This window comes from Tachypleus tridentatus, chromosome 11, assembly GCF_004210375.1.
Source record: "Tachypleus tridentatus isolate NWPU-2018 chromosome 11, ASM421037v1, whole genome shotgun sequence".
Classification (NCBI taxonomy): domain Eukaryota; kingdom Metazoa; phylum Arthropoda; class Merostomata; order Xiphosura; family Limulidae; genus Tachypleus; species Tachypleus tridentatus.
Window position 1 is genome coordinate 57,176,168 of NC_134835.1, and position 15,290 is coordinate 57,191,457.

Below are 15,290 nucleotides of genomic sequence, written 5' to 3' on the forward strand. Positions count from 1 at the left end.
AATGCTTTTACCACCACAAAATCAAGAATATCAAACCTGGTGTCATATTTATTTTCTCAATAATAGATTCAGTTGATTCACTTGCAGATTCGGGAAAAAAAAATCCACTTCAGATTTAACCTCAATAAGCATGATTCTACAGGTGAGCAAGAACTGTGGCTTCCTCATGTTACAGTTAGTGATGGTCTGTGGCACACAGTCAAAGTTCTTAGGTTTGGCAGCACAGCTAGTGTCTCATTAGATGGAGGTGGAGGAAGACGTTACAATGAAATGATTAATTACAAGGGCTTGCATCAGTTGATGGAAATGGAAAAACAAAATGTTATTGTTGGTGGTAATGTTCATTACATTGGACTAAGAGCTAGTGTTGTGAATGCTGATTACCAAAAAGGTATAAAACTGTTTTTTATACAAAGTTGCAGTGCATTTTCCAAAAATTGCCTAACATTACATTCTTTTTTAAAGTATATAGCATGAAAATATGTACAGTACTTATAAATTGCATGTTACAAATTGAAGAAGCTAATTATTATTTATAGACAAAAGTAAACAACTGAAGACTTTTATGTATTTAAAGAAGTTGAAATTGTATTCATAAAAAATATACAACAAACGTATTTTCAAATTAAATACCTAAATATTAACTACAAAGACATATGAATTGTTTTAGTTTAATTATTTTACAGGTTGTATAAACGACATTAGACTTGACCAACGCTATCTTCCTATGGAAAATGGATCTGAAAATGCTGCTGTAGTTGAGTGGAATAACCTTATTGATGATTGCCCTTCCAATAATTCTTGTCAAAATGTAATATGTTATCCACCTTTTGTTTGTAAAGATCTCTGGCTTCTTCATGAATGCAGGTGCCTATCAAATATAGTCTTTCAAAGCTAAAGCTATATCTAGTATTTAACATCCAAAATTAATTTTTTTGTAAGTAGTAATGTAATAAACATTCTAGTTTTTATTACATTGTTATTTCTTAACTTTATAAGTTTTATTTATTAGTTTATTAGCTTTAAGTTGTCATTAGTTCAACCAAGCCTAAATAATTTAATATTTATTGTAAATGACAAGTATTGGCATTTTGGAAATTATGTAAAAAGCTATGTTTAGCGTTTTGAGCAATAACCATTACATTTTTCTATATATATTTGTATAGTACACAAGCTTATTTCTTTTGTAGTCTGGTATTGGAGAGGGAATAATCTACAAGATGCTTAGAACTAAATTTTTGCACTTATGTCAAAATAATGATTTTTCTATGGTATATTAAAATCTTTTAAATTTCATGTATAACATAAAACCTTAAAATAGTGTCATTTTCTACTTGATTATTGGTATGACTAATGATACAAGAGACGTTTATTAGAAAGAACACAATGTTACATTTTTTTGTGGGTGTTTCAAATTGCTGTTTTAAATCTTTATTAAAAATTACATATTGTTATTAAACAATGTATGAATTTGACAAGATTATATGGTAGAAGACCACAGTGAAAAGAATAGTAACATGTAGTGTATGTAAATACCTGTTTTATGTGTTGTGATATATTATATATAAGTATCATCAGGTGTGCAATACTTGACTCTGTGAAATTTATATATACTGTATATTACATATTACATTATTCTCATGTGTTAAACTAATTTACTCTGTTTAGTATTGTAAGTTGAGAATCCTCTTTCATCATTTGTATATAATTAACTGCAAATGGTGTGTAAAGTAAATGTTTCATGTTTATTTTATTGTATAGCTTTGAACTTTTTGTTTCTTTAAGTCTATGTTTCACTAAAACACATTGAAACTGAAAAGCATGACTGAGTAACAGTGATTTTTATTCCATATCCTTTAACATTTCTGAAGGATGTAATATAAGACAGTTTATATCCTAACAATATTTAACTGTGGTAGAAGGAATTCTGTCTTTGTAAGTACTTCATATAAGTAAATGTATTTTGCTTGGTTGATTATCTAGCAGTTATTAAACATCACAGATAACTTTCATTTGAATTAATTAGGTCATAACATACAATTATTACATAGTGGTATTACATATATTCTACCTCCAGTAATTTTCTTTGTACACAACACTCTAACCAGTCAGTGAAGAAATACTTCTCGTTAAAAAATGTATGCAACTTTTATTTAGACATATTGGAATATATGTACACTGTGAATGTAAGAGAATATTTGTTATTCAGGCTTAATTTGTTCTATCAGCTGCAATAAGATTATTATAATAATTAATACAGATGGGTGAAGAATTATAATCAGCAAAATAACAACTGACCTTGGGGATCTCTCACTACAGGTGTCATGATGGTTTTGTAATGACAGAAGATGGTGAAAACTGCATTGATGGTAATGCTTGTCTGAGTGATCCCTGCTTTAACAGTGCAACATGTGTGGACAAACCAGATGGCAAAGGCCATTTTTGTCTGTGTAGTGATGGTTATAGTGGCAGTGATTGCCAGTCAATAGATGAAGCAAAAGTGATGAAATTAAGCCTGGCAGCACTTGTAACCATCTTGGTCTGTCTACTTAAAATACTGAGTAAGTATTATAGTTAGAATTGTATTTGTAGGACTTTATTGCTTAGATGTCTGATAATTTTTCAAAAATAAGCTAGAAAATAAATTACATTTGTAAAATATGAAATAATTATGCATCATTAATGCTTGAGATATTTTGTACTAAATAATATTGAACAAAAGTCGTGTGTCAATTGATAGACCTGCTAGAAAACAAATTACACTTTTTTTTGTACTAAACCTGGACATAACCCATAAGTTTTAGAAGACAATATATTTCTGATATTCCGTATTCCATAGCAATGAAGCTTTACTAGTTAAAAGAAGAGAGTAATCAAGACATATTTTTGAAAGAAGTGCAAGAAATCAGACTACAAGGGGTGGTGAACTGTATGCTTTAAATCTTTTTTGCATAGTTTTAAAATAATATGATATTATATATTTCAAAAGGTGGAAGCACAAATCTCATTTATGGTTTACAAAGTTTCCTTAAGTTTGTTATGTTTGGTGTTGATCATGTGTGCTTTAAGTATCATGAATGATAATAACTTAAAATGTTGTACATTATATTATTACAAGCATTCACATTATGCACTATTTTTTATTTAGAGAATACTGGTGCTAATTGGTTTCGTACTTGACATATCTTGTAACAGACATTAAAGAAATTACTAAATATACTCTTACGACCATAAGAAAAGAACTTAGCCTTCATCACAATAATGTTGATACATATGGTTTTTAAATTAAAATTTATGTTTCTGGAATTGTTTATGTGCTGTTAAATTACTTATTTGTAATTGAGCCAAATAACTTTCAACATATAACTGTAACATCAGAAAACTCTGACATATGGATGGGGAGCTTTTTAACCAACAAAATATCTTGCAATTTACAACTTTACTGAAGCTGTGTAGTGTCATCAAAATACATTGAATCCGGTTGATCTATCATTGAAGATTTGTGTATTCTTGAAAGACTTGTTTAAAATTAAGTTTCACAGATATACATAGGCATTTTTCTATAGATTTTGATATACCATGAAGTATCCTGTAATACAGTGAAAGAGCAATAGGTAAAACAAAAAGCCACTAAAAGCCACTGGTATTCTGCACATTACAGATAGCACTAAAAGTAAACTTATTAAGAGCATTTCATTAGTGGTGTGTGTTTTTTATTTTAAATATTTTATTGAGTATTGTTTATAAATTGATATTTCCAAATATATACAGAACCAAATTTAGCAGGTGCATGTCAGTTTTAACATGTATATTATATTAAACTAAATTAAGTGTCTTTATTTGATACTAACTCTCTTACGTGTTCAACAAGTGAGGTAGACATGGGGAGTGGAAATCCAAATGACAGTCTTGCTCTCCATGGTGCCCTATATGTTTGATGATAATCAATCCAGTGGTTCACCAGTTGCACATGAATATGTGCACACACACATACATGTTTTTATCAAACAATGGTTTATAGATTAAGCTATTACAACAGAAATGTTTTATCACAGTATTGGTACATGAATTTTCATGACACTGTTAACTACCAAATGTTAATTTGTATGTTTACACAGATATAGTATTTTAATCCATGTGTGTGTGTGTATATATATATATATTTTTAACAGGAATTTTGGTTGAGATAAAATATTACAACTATTGCATGTAGTTTCATAAGAACCATTAATTTAGTGTCATCTATTAAATATTACTTTTTTCATGGGGCTTTAAATACCAGAAATTATATAAATTAAGTTATGAACATCATCAGAAGTAGTTATTCAAATAGAGGATTAAAGATATTATAGGACTGCTTCTTCTCTGTCAAATGGAAATTAATTGCACTAGAGTACTGTCATGTTCATAGTTTACATTGTTTTTTGTTGTCATCTAATAAGTCAGTGAATACCACACCAGCATAATGCCTATAAAAGTACAGCAGACATAATATTCTCAGCAGTCATGTGGTGATTCATTCAAAACTCTCAGAAAAAAATTTTATCCAATACACATTTAGAATTTACAGTGTTGGCTGGTAATGACTTTTTCAATTGACAGCAGTGTACAGCTTATTAGCTTTTCTTTTATATTTTGTGTGATAATTATTTGAAGTTATGATAAACTGACCATTTTGTTGCAGTAATTCATTGTTTCTTCTTCTGTATCTTATTCTTCTGTATCTATTATTAATATACAATCTGTGATAACTTCACATTAAAAATCTCCATTATATACTCTTTATGACTAAACTCATGATCACACACACTATAACTAGCACTGAATAGTGACTTTTTAGACACATATATAAATATCTCCATTTCAAGTTCTGGTTAATTTTAATTTTAGCAAGTTTTTAGCCTTCTAATTGTAGGACCAAAAGTCAATTCTTAATGTAGCCACACTAAAATATATAAAAACAAACAAACAAATTTTTACTTCTTGTTACATTTATCTTAATGGGCATATTATGAAAAAAGTCACTTGTTTGAGAATATATTTGAATCTAAAGTAAGCCAACTTTGTGTATTGCTTTTAACATCATCATAGATTTTGAAGAATTATAAGAACTAAATACAGTGTAAAATTTCTAAACTTTGCACAAGACATAAGAAGATTGATGTAGCAAAACCACTTGTAAATAATTGGCATATTTTAATAAAAACTATATAACAGAGTGCTGAAGGTGACTTATTTGTCACATAATAAACAAGATATTGGATGCATATTTATTTTTCAGGCTATTCTTCCCCATTAAGAGTAGAAATGGGAAGAAACAATCCCAAGACAATATTATAGTAAAGACCCAGCATGGCCAGGTAGTTAGGGCACTTGACTCACAATCTGAGGGGTGCAGGCTCAAATCCCCATCACACCAAACATACTCACCCTTTTAGCTGTGGGGACATTATAATGTGACAGTCAATCCCACTTTCCGTTGCTAAAAGAGTTGGCAGTGGATGGTTATGACTAGCTGCCTTCCCTCTAGTCTTACACTGCTAAATTATGGGCAGCTAATGCAAATAGCTCTCATGTAGCTTTGTGCAAACTTTTAAAACAAACAAACAAAGCCATCATAGTTAAATCAAATATCCATTTATACAAATTATTATGGCAGTGGTTGTAAAGTGATTTTATGATTAATATAAAAACAAAATCTCAATAGGTATGTGTTTTGAGTTTTCATTATCATATATACTTCACTTGCTGTGTAATATTATTTGATTTGAAACAGAAGTTGAAATTTGTTGGTGGTCGAAAACTAAATATGTTTAAAACAGAGATTTTGTTTATGTAATTTCTTGAAATTAAAATTTTGTTTTTACACCTTCCATATTAAGTTTCTTGATTAATACTGTTTTGTATCTCCAATACTATATTTTAATATTTTCTGTATATTTATGTGTCTAGTTTTGGTACTAGTTATTATTGCATACACAAGGAGCCATAAATCTGAGAGGAAGTATAGATCTGATAAAGTTGATGGTGATGTTAGGGAAAATACTATAAGCTATGATGATGAAGAAGGTGGAGAGGGTGACATGAATGCCTGTGACATTTCTCCTCTGCATATTCTTATTGACGTTAATGGGCTTCCTGTTAGAGATAATCCTGAACTAGCACATCTTCTAATGAAAGACCCACAGCAAAGACAAGGTGAAAGACATAAATATTAAAATAGATGTTAAAAATATAAAAAAAATATCCGAAACTCTTTGTAATTTTAATTTTTTCTCCAGGAACAAGATTTCAACATAATAATTTAGAGGATTTTGTTTAAACACCTCATTGCTATCAACTTTTCATTTTTAACTAAAGAAACATGATAGTAAAGCATTCCAAATAGAATAAATTGAATTTTGAAATGCCTATTTAAAAAACAAAATCTCAAGTAGCATGTTTCTTTTCCTCCTTTCTTATGGAATAATCTTTATTTTTGATTAATTTTTTTTATCTCAGAATAGTGGCCTTAATGATTTCTAATGCTGTACATGATGTGGTTACTCTAAAGAAACTATATATAATATAAAAAGTATTTTTAATACTGTGTTTTAATACTATAACACTGATACATGGTGTAAGAATAAATTTATGAGAAACAAAATGAAAAGTAAATTTAGTTGTGCAATTTATTTTACTAATTATTTTGTCATCATTCTTATTACTTTGACCAAACAGTGCCATCTAGCACTCATCCTGATGTGGGCTATTTCATTCAAGGTTATCTTAATAAATCAGATAATGATCCCAATGCTCTACCATTTGACGAGCTGCAAAACTATGTCTATGAAGGGAGTGGAAGCATGGCAGGTTCCCTTAGTTCATTGGCTTCAAGCAGTAATGATAATGACTTTGACAACCTCAATGGACAGGGCCCTCAATTTTCTACACTTGCTGATGTGTATGATCATAGTGAAACTGAAGAAAAATAGTCATCATCACTGTACACATATCTTGTTTTCAACTGCATCTGCTAATCACTCCATTTCTCTCTCACTTTAGGACCAGTGACAAGTTCACATTGGAAAGTAACAGTTCTAGCCAAACATAATGTAAACTGAAAGGAACAAGATAAACTAGTATTTGTTGAATGATTTTGCATTGCATATATACATATATGTATGAGAGGTTTTCTTTTACAGGTCATACTTTAATAATTCTGTGACAAAAATAGTGTCCCGTAGTATGTAATAATATTTGAATATGTTCATACGTTTTTAAATGCTTACATGACTTGTGCATTTGCAGAGCTTGATCATTTCCTGTAGATAAATTAGCAGTTTGGTAGTGATGGGTACTATTTGCAGTCAAAGTCTTTGTTTTTCTCTGTTAAAGTTTTTAGTGGACTTCTGTTGTTTATCACTGGTATTTAGAAGTTAGATATATCACCATTTGTTTAAATATTTAACAATACTTGACTCATATAGATGATCTGGTTTGGGAGCATAAAATTTATGGAGGAATGGTTCATAAGATCATAAAGCTATACAGTGAAATTTTATAAGATAAAAATTGATAGGCATGTTATGTTTAATTACTGAGGTGTTTGTTCTAAAGAAAATCTGAAGGAGCAATTGATCTTTCATACTAACCGCTCAACACCGGTTATCTCCAGAGGACTAATACATAACTTGTAAGATATTGTATTTGTTGTAATGTGTTTGTATTTCTGAATGATAAATATGTAGTAGTTTTGTTTCAGCAAAAGCTTTCTGCCTTTATTCTTTCATATCACTTAAAAGGTACTCATGGCCTTTTATACTTACACCTACATAAATTTTCTTAAGTCAAGCATTAAAAGAAAATATAGCTGTAGATCAAAGACATCATTAACACGATTTAATATGAATATATTTAAAGAAAGTTTTTTTTTATAGATTTCAAAATATCAAGATAACAAGTACATCAAAATAAAGTTTTATAATTTTGGTGATTTCATTGTTTTAAAATGTGAAATTTCAGCTGCAATAGCATTAATATAGTACCCCACATTAAGTTTATTTATTTAAAAATAAACTGTAGTAACAAAGTATAAGATCCACATTTTTATTTGGAATTCAATTTGAGCATATCAATTATGTACTAGAAGGCACCAGTTTGAGTTGCCACATCTCTATGACAACATTTTGTTCAGTTATTATGGGATGCTGTATATGATGAAAGTACATTTTTATTTTAAAACTAACCTTGTGGATTCTACTTTGTTAGTGTAATTACCTTCAGAAGTTAAAGAGGCAAAAATGTAGATGCTGTTGTAATTCAATCTGTATTAGAAAAGATCCTATACATAAGTATATAAATACATTTTCATTGTCTGTTCATAATTTTTAAATATTCTTATAATTTATAATGACATATTTATTGTAAGTCTCATAATTTTTCTACTAAAGTGCTTTGCACTAAACACTCATCAACTTGAAATCTTCACATGGATGTCATACTTTGTGGAAATGTGGGTTGGGAAAAGATATTGCATCATACATGTATATATATATTTACATATGCAACTTTCTAAGTAATGTAGAAGTTGTATGACTAAAATTTACACCTAATTGAATCTGTATATTTTAACTACTGTTACATAACTTTGAGATCAATGAAATTATAGTTGTGTTTTAAATAACGGTTACACAGGTAATTGTTTTTATTCCTTGTAGTTTACTGAGTGGTAATAAGTAATGTCCTCCAGCATTATACATTAAACCTGATTGTATTGTAATAATGACAGATGCAATGGATGCTTGTTTTGAACAGCATAAAATTTTGATACCAAACGTAATTGAACTCATGTCACAGTGGGCTTCTCCATGAATTTTTATTTTTGGAATCAAGATGTTACTGTAAACAAAACTAAAACAAAGTTGTTTTATGTAATTGTACAGTAAAACTATGTATGTGGCTCACTGTTTCACTGTGTTCACATTATTGTACCTATAGCTGTTGTACCATTTTTTTCAACTTTACATGTCACTGTCATGTTATATAATAACCTTATGTGACTAAAAATATATATTTCAAAGCCGTATGTTCTTTTAAGAATCAAATAAATGAAACATGAATCAAGAAAGATATAGAGTGGGTTCTGCTTTATTAAACTTAATAAAATGGTTAATAAGTATGACATTTTATTACATGAGACACGACTTTCCAATTAATTATTAATGGTGTCAGTCTTTCCTTGATATTTTAGATAAACTAACAGAAGTTGTTACTTACTGTATGAAATCATTTTAATTCCCACTTCCTCATTACTGTCAGGTTCTTTCTTTTTTCGTTTTTTTTTTTTTTTTTTAAAGTATGAACTGTCCAGTCACTATGTAATTTATTTGTTTAAATATTTCTGTTGTATTTTCTAAATATATTAATCAATAATCTTACATGATATTAATGACTTAAATTAATATTGATTAAAATGCATTTTAATAAGGCTCTCATAATTTGCTCTGTTTCATCAATAGACTATTGAAACTTAAATGAAACCCACATATTTAAAAGAGCTTTATATATATTAGTAACGTAACTATTGGGTATTTCAGAGTTGTTACAAAATCATTGGTAGTGAGTGGCTGCAGTATAGGTACCAAACATTTCGCAAATTTATAAGTACGCATACCTAGGACTGAAAGAATTGATCAGAGATGAGGGAAATGCCTCTTTTGTAAATTTTATGAAGTTCATATAAAAACCAAACAGGAAACCTGTCGAGTACAATAGAGTGAGGCCCGGCATGGTCAAGTGATTAAAGCACTCGACTCGTAATCCGAGGGTTCGAATCCACGTCACACCATACATGCTCGCCCTTTCCGCTGTGGAAGCGTTATAATGTTCGGTCAATCCCGCTATTCATTGGTAAAAGAATAGCCCAAAAGTTTGTGGTGGGTGGGGATGACTAGCTGCCTTCCCTCTAGTCTTACACTGCTAAATTATGAACGGCTAGCACAGATAGCTCTCGTATAGCTTTGCGCAAAATGAAAACAAACAAACCTTTACAGAAGGTATTTAAGCAATTCATTTCCGCTGTGGAGGCGTTATAATGTTCGGTCAATCCCGCTATTCATTGGTAAAAGAATAGCCCAAAAGTTTGTGGTGGGTGGGGATGACTAGCTGCCTTCCTTCTAGTCTTACACTGCTAAATTATGAACGGCTAGCACAGATAGCTCTCGTATAGCTTTGCGCAAAATGAAAACAAACAAACCTTTACAGAAGGTATTTAAGCAATTCATTTATTCTTTTTCACAATAAGGATTACTGCTCAAAAATTTTAAAATACCTGACCTAACAACATACTGCTATTAAATTCACTTGCAAGGCTGAAAATAATATTTTAGTTTTTCTAAATATATTCGTTCACTGTAACATTGGTGAACTTGGACATCAATATCAGAAAAAATACGTTTACTAGACTCCTTACACAATTTGACAGCTTTATTCCGTTCACATAAAAATAAATATTGTAACATGCTAATTAAACGGAGCTTATAACCCGTGTCCAACGTACCTTAATTTTCACTCAGAAATTCTCCTATGCAGGATGCTCTCAAGTGTAATGGCTACCCATAACAATTTATAAAAAAAAAAATCACTAAAACCTTTCTAACTAAGAAACTCACAAATTTACCCAGACTACCAAAATTACTATTTACTATTGTATTCCACATAATAGTAAACAAGTTTATCTCTAAGCTGCTATCATCTCTTGTTGGATGTAGCTCTCCGTCAGACCAGTTCAGTATATCCTATTCTAAGCTTAATTCCTGCTTCGGCCACTATATCGTCTCTCCATCTTCTCTTTTGCTTTCCCTGAGATCTTTACCCTATCCTAGGTTGCCACTCCATTGTTCTTAATGTCCACTCATTATCGGAATTTTTTGTTACATGCCCGTTCTATTTCTCTTTATTTCTTACAATTAACCTTGCTACATCTATCATATTTGTTGTTTTTCATATTCTATGCTTTCTTCACCTATACGGTAGATTGTACTTACAACCGGTAAACAAAGCTTGACTTTAAAATCTCTAATTAAATGTGTAATACAATGTTGCTACCATCAAGTTGATTTCAGATTAGCGTTTAAACCCACGCTACCCATACAGTATTTCTTTTTCTTCACGGTTTGTACATCTTTACACACATGATGACTGTAAGGTCTCTCACATTAGGAAAACCAAACGTCATCCTCCGTTTAGAGCCAATGAATATATGAAAATTTCCATGAGACAACAAAAAAGTTGCTCACCCCTGTGTTTCCCCTTTGTTTGCTTCAAACTACTCGGTTCAATATTCTTATGGGTCGGTACCTACTGGTCAGCTGCAAGTGTAGATTGTTTACTTTTACATTACTTTGGGGACCCGCAACATCAGGAGCCCGTCAGTGCGTTACCCTGATTGCACCGACGTTAAACACGCCATTGATGCCAACTCAGTGAAGAAACGATCAATGTCCTCTACAAGGCCAATATTTATATGGAATTTCTGATTGAAGAAACTCTCTGCACCAAACAGCTTTCGCTGACACTGAACAAAATACAGTCTTCTTTTAAATTGCACATTTGTAAATATGTACAGTAGATAGTTTGTTACTACTTCACTTTGTATGTGTTTTAGTTCCGATTAAATTATCTTTTCTGCAACAATATACTTTCTGTATTTACTTAGGAATAATACAGTTCTTTTATTTTGTTGTAGATACTGAAGATGGAATCTGCATAACCCTGAAGAGTTTATCTGTGTCCCTTTCTGTTATAAATAAACTGTGTTGTTTATCTGAAGTGTTATTATCCAATTAACTTTATTTTCCACAACTGAAAAGGCAGCTTTTTTAACATTAAATATTATCATAAAAACCTTAACAATGAATATAATTTAGAAATATTAATCAAAGCACTCTTGAAATAATGATGGTCTTTAATAACAAATCATTAAAATAATTTAGCCAGTTGAACATGATAAAATATTACACTAGGGTTTGGTTATTTAAATATTCAAACAAAAAAAGTATACAAATATAGTTTTAACTTTATTTTACATATTTTAATCATATGTGATTTAGCATTCTACTCACCAACAAAAGATATTTCTCCAGAAATACTAAGATGGAAAACTGTGAAACTTGGATATTTGTCTTAATTATAATGTATTCTTAGGAACAGATTCGTGTTATTTGTATGGGGAGTATGAATAAGTCAAACTTGACAAAAACAAAACAAAAACAACAGAAGCTCGACACAATTGTTTTACTTTGAAACAAATCTAACAAAACATATATAAAAAATTCTTTTTTCAAGAATCTCTATTACTGTATATGTCCAGAACGGTCAATATTATCAAAACATAATCAAAAGCTTGTATGGTGAAGTAGAACATACAAAGACAGAAACATAGAACCGCGAGTGCCTTCTTAAGACGGGGATTTAGAATAATTTACAGCTAGGTTTATCCTGTTTGTCTAGAACACCTCTCATTTTTTGTGACTAAAAATAACGTAACTCATAAGGAATATTTTTTACATATTCTATGAATGGGATGCAAAAGTAATAAAACTGTCAATTCCTCACTTCAGAATAAGGCTATACACTACATTGGCCATTGCATAAAGCTTGGTCATGCTTTTACGTTGTCACAACCTTAGGTTGTGGATCATATCTAACTGGAAAAGTAGTGAAGTACCTATAAGTAAGGATGATCAGGGAGGTAATCTCCCGTTGAATATGTAAAGCGAGAATGATCACTCATGTAGATAATCTTTGGATGTCGAATAAAGTACTGAGGATTTAAGCTGATTTAAAAGTATGACATAGACACAATCCTGTAGTAACTTATTACCTGAAGACATTGCTTCTCTGCTCCACTAAGTAAGACTTCCTTAATGATAACTTACTCGCTAGCCAGCTGATAAAGTCCTAGACTGTTTTCTTTGTGCAATAAGTGAAAATTGTTATTCTTTGTTTGTCAACTGTGTTTGTGTGTTTGATTATTATTTGTATTCATTTTATTCTTCCACAAAATGTTTTATACTACCACTATTTCATCAGATACCTATACTAGCTACTGTGAATATTGCAATATGATTAAGCTGCTTGTATACTGAGTCACGGTGAGTTATGCTATTTATTTGCCACAGAACCAACAGTTAATTTGTTTATTTTTTGAAGAATGCTCTATGTTAATTTTTCAACGTAAAAGCAAACATAAAACTGGAAAATAATTCAACTTTCACAAAATTATTCAGTCGAATCTCGCTGAGTGGGTATTTGGGTATTGATATTAAATATCCAAGAGGGTCAGGTACATTAGACCTCTTCTCCCCTCCCGAACGTTGGTAGTGTCTGTCGTTCAGGGATTTGTTTTATAATAGCTTTGGGCCAGAGTAAAAGTATAACACCGTACTCAGGCCCATTTCAGGGCACAGTCCATGCATGGACGTACAAGAAAAGTTTTTTTTTCCCTTAATTATTTCTTCTTTTTTTTACTTTAATATATTTTCTGTATTTTTTTTCTTCTTTTTGATTTTTATTTTGATTTTTTTTTGTATTTTTCATATATATTTTTTTTTCTCCTTTTTCTTCTTATGTTGCTTTTCTCCATGGAGAAAATGCTACTACTACAAGTAGTAACAATAAAAAAAAATAATAATAAATAAATAAAAAATAATAATAATAATAATGAGGAAATTTAGGATCATTAAAAGAAAAACAAGGATTAAGTGTCTAGTGCAAGGTGGCCAGCTTGTGCAACATTCCTTAAATACATGTTAAAAGGGGAGAGGTATTTAGGACTATTTACATCATCTGTCGAGATCACACATTAAGTCATTCTTATGCCAATTCTTATTGAAATATTTTAGAGAATTATGCAAGAGTCTTTCAGATATTGTGTCTACGTTTGCATACTTGTGCATGAATGTGGATGAAGTGCTACGTGATACTTTATATGCCGAAGTTAGAACTGAATTTTGTATTCGTTGAAGTTTCTGTAAATGTGTGGGTGCTATGTTAATCCAGGCAGGTGATGCATATTCTATTATGGGTCTAATGTACGTTTTGTAGATTTTAAGTATATTGTCTGGTGATGTTCCGTGGTTTTTACCTGAAAGACTTCTTGCATAGTTTGTTCTTTTCCAGATTCGTTTCAGTATATTTTTAATATGCGGTAGCCACGTTAATTTTGAATCATAGGTTAGACCTAAAAAATTTAGCAGAAGTAGCAGTCAGTAAAAGTGATCCATTCATGTAGAGCTTTGGTGGATCTTTTTTCAGCTTATTGAGTCTGCTGAATAATATCACTTGGGTTTTCGGAATATTGATTTTAATTCTGTATTTCTGGCAGTATTCTTCGATGTTATTTAGAACTGGTTGTAGGTTCGTTGCTGCAATTAAAGGAGTTGGGGCACTTTTCCAGACTGCTACATCGTCAGCAAACTGTGATGCATAACCTAAATTTAGGTCTGACAGAGGCATATTACTCATATACATGATAAATAATATAGCGCTAACAATCCCTCCCTGCGGGACTCCTGCTTCGGGTGAAAAGGACCCTCAGTGGGCCTCATTCACATTTAAAAAGTATTCAGCAACTATTTCTTGTTTTGTTTTGAATTTCGAGCAAAGCTACACGAGCACCACCTGTGCTAGCCGTCTCTAGTTTAGAAGTGTAAGTCTAGAGGGAGGGCAACTGCAGTAACGACAGAAAGTGTTCGTATCCCTGCGTCCCCAGTAGTTTTTTGCTCATAATTTCAAAAAGTATCACGATTAGGCTAATAGACGTATGATATATGTTATAAATATTATACTAACACACATCTATATACATATTTATGGAAATTAAACGACAAATAAACTGTTTATAAACAAATAACCAAAAATAGGAGGAACAGAAAGTGTTCGTACATTTCAGAACGTGTGAAAAACTAATATTCCCGTAAAAATTTTGTTTAGTTTGGCGAATAAACTACATTGTACCATTCCAGAACTAGACACTGGATTCATAATTATTGGAATTTAGCCAGCAAAACATTTACTTCTGGTAATTTAGCGTCGTCTCCGTCATTATTTGCTTGGTCATCATGGCGAACAGGAAACGACTGTTCAGTGATTTAAAAAACCGAATTATTGTAAAATACAAGTCTCGTGTGTCTCTTACCGGTATTGCTACACAACTTAATGTACCGAAATCTACTGTTCAAAGCATAATTGAAAAGTTTAAGCTTACAGGATCAACTGCCAACCTCCCTCGTTCCGGACGCTTCACC

The 15,290-nt window shown here is 31.0% G+C and overlaps 1 pseudogene across 1 annotated transcript in view; it reads left to right on the forward strand.

Moving 5' to 3' along the window:
• Positions 1–6,974, forward strand: part of LOC143232212 (neural-cadherin-like) — a 97,744-nt pseudogene extending 90,770 nt beyond the window's left edge. The window contains exons 19-23 of the transcript XR_013017435.1: positions 88–391; positions 687–867; positions 2,320–2,561; positions 5,953–6,198; positions 6,721–6,974. The product of XR_013017435.1 is annotated as a neural-cadherin-like (transcript). The remainder of the gene's footprint in view (positions 1–87; positions 392–686; positions 868–2,319; positions 2,562–5,952; positions 6,199–6,720) is intronic.
• The last annotated feature ends 8,316 nt before the right edge of the window (positions 6,975–15,290 follow it).